We start from the raw sequence: 5,016 nt of genomic DNA, 5'->3' as shown, positions 1-5,016 counted from the left end.
AAAGAGGGTTTCTTAAGCAACAAAATAATGGGAAATGTAGTCCTGTGGTGCAAGGTGCAACAACTTAGCAGCACCGTTTGAAACATACAACAACGGCGACCTCTGCTGGTTACATATTACTATCTTGATCAAGAACATTATTTGTTCGTTTTTTAAATTGATTTGTATATAACAGACACTGTTCATACATTGCTAATATCAAAATTGTATTGTGGCCCAATTCAAATGGATTATTCCATCACCATTCCAAGTGTACCAAAATTCAGAATGCTGAGTACCCAAATCTCAGGGATACTTATCCAGAGACTCATGTCTTATTATTTGTTCGTGCAATCTGTTGCACACAATGGCATCTTAAATAATCATCATCATAATAATAATAATAATAATAATAATAATAATAATAATAATAATAATAATAATAATAATACACCCAGCTGACCATAATAAGGCTGTAATTCTATGGAGGGTGTCTGGTGACATATACCAGAAGCTAGCTCTATCGTGAATTATCAATGTCACCAGAAACCCGCTTATTAATACATCCACATGTGCCAGTAAATTATTCGTCTAGATTTTGAATACTGTTTTGTTCCATTATAGGACAAAAAAGTGACTCCTAATGAGCATTTTGATTTTGATTCCCCAATCCAGGTGCATCACAAAACAAGTCATAGTTCCATTGATCAGATCATAGTGCATGATCTACTTGTGTAATTATAAACCATGACGCTTACTCCCGCCAAAACGTTGCCACATGGCATACTACAATAGCTCAAAGAATTTCAGAAGTGCCGGCAATCATGCAAGGTACAGCTATGCATATCACGGCGTCATAATTAAACAGCTTTTAAGGCAATTGTTCACACAAACATTAACATGAACCAGGATAACACAGTGCCAGACAAACAGTGCGTGCCAATATTGAATGTGCTCCTGTTCTTGAGCTGCAGTGAGCTAAATTGGCTGCTGTGATCTGGCCTAGAGCTCAGCCTTATAATCCAAAATGAAAAGCTCCTGCTGTGGGCATTCTTTCAGAAGGACAACTCTTATCTTAATCTCAGTTAGGGTATTGCACAGTCTAAGGCAGCTGAACTGAAACTGATGTCAAATAAGAGTGTATCTTTAAACTGTATACCGTAACAAGTACTTGTCTGTCAAGTTTGGGCATTTTATTTGACTGGAGGCTTTTATTACAGGAGTGGAAATTTGTAAATAGCGACCCTCCTTCACACACTCACACAGACTTACATATACACCCCCTCACTCCCATACATACAAAACACTGACATTCCACTGACAGTAAAATCCTGTTTTTTCAGGGATTCCTTTTAAACTTGACACAAGGTGGCAAACTGCTGACTTTTTGATAGTGTATTAATAAAATAAATTTGCTGATCAATCAATCAATCAATCTTTATTTTATATAGCGCCTTTCATAGTGGACCACCATCACAAAGTGCTTTACAAGATGCAGTAACAAGAAACCCATAATACATTAAATACAGTGGGAAGTGCATAATACATGATTGTAATCTTTTTATTTATTTATTTAGAAAGCAAGTACATTAAAGTATCACTCAATTGCTTCTTATATTTCCATTACTGTTTTATGGTGCTTGCAGTCAGTCTGAGTGCCATTTCAACTCTGTGATATTTTTGGGACTTATTATTTCAATGTTACAGATGTAACTGCAGTATCTGATGTAATCATATAAAAAAAACAGTTCATACAATGTTTACCGTATGCACAAGGGCATTTGTCCTTCAATAAGAATAATATGTGCAAACTCTACAGAATGAGCCAACTGTAAGATCTTAATGACAGTGGATTACAAGCACGTGGACAGACACACACAAACTTAGAAGCACAGCAGCATACATTTAATAGTTGCTTTAGTCAGTGCTAATTGACACCCATGGGGTTTACTCACTTACTGAAGGTCCCTTGTAGAACATATACTTGATCTCACATGCAAACAAATAAGACAATTCAAGTTCATCCTTATTAATTACTGATAAATAATATAATACACTTGACAGGAACAGGAACTGTTTAAAAAATAGTAGCTGCAATGCACCTTTTATAGCTGTTTAGTTCTAACATGGCAGACTATTTACCCCAAAAAATCACAGTGCAACCCTCCCATTGTATTTCTTTACTGGAGGATATTGAGTTTTGTCCCAGAAATCCAATGTGGAAAGTAGATTCTGAATACTCATTTTAATTTGAAAGTATTGACAAACTAGTGTGAACATGCCTGAAAAGTGCTTCAGATTTCACTACTTCTACCATACCTGGAACTACTGTACCATAAAGGTATGATCATGGTTATTTTAACCTGTTTGGATTTAACTTGCTTTGAAGTTTGCATAATTAATAATTATTTGTTCTGGTAAATTTTGGTGAATATCTACTGATTGCATCATGGTGAAACTGCAAATGCTTTCTTCCTAGAATGCAGGTCAAAAGGAGATACAGCCCTAATGGAGAAGTGCGACAACATACACTGCAAGTGTCAAGGGTGGAAGTAGACTCGAATCAGTGCTACAGTAAATGGGGTTATGTGAGTATCTCTAGCTAGGAATAGAAATGACACATTACTGGTGTGAATACCATACAACGTGCTGTTGGTCACTATGATGTTATAGCATGTAATCTGTCATCTGATAGAAACTGTCAGTACTGCAGGGACTATTTAATCAAAACCGGTCAAGTGGTTCCCAGGATATGTAGCCTCCAATACCCCAGGCAGTGAGGTGTCAGTTCCATGAAAAAGTAGGTAACTGTGACATACATGGATAAGACAAACACTTAGAAACATGTTCAGTTGTGACTACATTTAATCATCCTCCTCATATGTGTTCTGTAGTATGTAAAAGCTGCAGAGGGTGATAGTAAGGGTTAGGGTTGGCTGCTGTTCCAAGACACACACATTCCTGATTGTTCATGAGGCGCTGTCTTAAAAGTGCTGGGTCTCTATTCTGGAGAACAGTCTCAGTAGCAGGACTTAGAGGCACACATCATTGGTCACATATCCTTCCAGAACAACTTGCAGATTTGTCACATTGAATCAGTGAAAACCTTGCTGTCCACAGTGGTCCTAGCCTCATTGAAGAAAAATAAGTGCTAAACAAATAGACAGCTACCATTTGAAAATGAACTTGATTTAAAAACAAAACAAATAATTTGATATGTTTTTTGGAATTAGGTTGTTAATTGAGATCATATGTTTAATAGTAGCGTTAATATACTGTGCAGTGATAGACCGGTAACTTGCACTTGTTTGGAAATCAGAGGTGTCAATGCACTGTTCTACCACATGATGGTGCTATTTAATGGGAAAAGACCAATACACAGGAAAAAAACATCAGCCATTTTCCTGAACACTGCATGCCAGGAAGTGAGTATAGGTATAAGGTTTCAGTACCAATGCATCTGCAGTGTAATTCTATAACCTAAATGCAGAGAAACAAACTGTACACTGTAACATATTGGTGCATATAAGGTCAAATAATTCAAATGATACCTTAGAATGAGCAAAATAATAATAATAATAATAATAATAATAATAATAATAATAATAATAATAATAATAATAATAATAATAATAATGATGTGTGTAAATGTCACAGTTTACATACAGGTTAGAGTTTAGACATTTGAAATATAACACAGTTTAATTTCTATATGCTGGTGTTCCACTTACTGACTGCAACAATTCTCTAATGGGATAAAAAAAAAAAAATCATTAGGTACCAGTATGTTAAATTAGGCACTCATCCATACTCCTTAGTAAAATTACCTCTCTTTCTTTTACAAAGCATTGGTGAAAACAGTGTATTGGAGCATATGATTATTGATTCAAGGTCAAGGGATCTGTATTCTTAATTAGACTGGAATATTTGTAATTGGACTGGAATAAACAAAGGGTCACTACTGAAACAGCTGTCGTTGTGCTGGTAGTGATTAAACTTGATTTGAATGTTGTGGGGTAGACAGTTTCACATGGTACTTACAGCCCTATTCAGGCACAAACCTTGCATTTTAGCGCTCACTTAAGGGTGGCAAGTTGATGGCTGCTCATAATAAGAAAGAACACTTACGATGGCACTTACACTGACTCAATTTAATGAGATTAATCAATGACTGTTCGCACCTTCTGATTCATTTATTATTTTACATTTTAAAACAGCAAGATTAAAAACCCTAATTTAGAGTTCTGGCGTTCAGTTGGCTGATTCAGAGTTGCAATAATGAGAGTTACACTTTTAGCCAAATTTGCAAGACTTTTCTCCATGAGTTTTTGTGAGAATCCAAAATGCGTTTGCTGGGGGAAAAAATGGAATATGCCCTGTTTAACCTTAATCAGCTTTTCATGAATCCCATGACATGATTTAGTTATTAAAAATGTTCACACAAGGGAACACACAGACCTAAGGCAGCATCAGGTGCAAAGGAACTTGCTGATGCCAGTAGCAACTATAAGTTAAACACACTGAAAACACATTACAGCACAATTAGTGAGAATTATCTACTGTAGCACACACTAACGCACTGTACAACTCAATAGCCAACTGTACAGCACCACTCAAAGCCCTGCTCTAACACTGCACTATTAATGACATCTCAGGCCACTGCATTACTCAGTGTTTTGCTATATAGTACAACAGCACTATTATTCGATGGCTCTGTGTGCCATTCAAGTGGGTTCTACCAAGCCCTGGAAACAGCATAAAAAATGGATTAGAGTGGCTCCGTGTGGAGTGCAGGATGTGCCCTATAGTCTGGACGTCGCAAGTTCGAGTCCAGGCCATTCCTTTGCCGACCAAGGACGGGAGCTTCCAGGGGGCGGCGCTAAATTGGCCGAGCGCCGCCCGGGGGGAGGGAGGGAAGGAGGGACGGAGGGTGGGGTAGGTCGGACAGGGTGTCCTCGGCTCACCGTGCACCAGCAACCCCTGTAGCTTGTGGGCTTGCCTGTAAGCTGCCCGAGAGCTGTGTTGTCCTCCGACGCT

Source organism: Acipenser ruthenus, chromosome 14 (assembly GCF_902713425.1).
Source record: "Acipenser ruthenus chromosome 14, fAciRut3.2 maternal haplotype, whole genome shotgun sequence".
Lineage (NCBI taxonomy): Eukaryota > Metazoa > Chordata > Actinopteri > Acipenseriformes > Acipenseridae > Acipenser > Acipenser ruthenus.
This window is presented reverse-complemented; position numbering follows the sequence as displayed.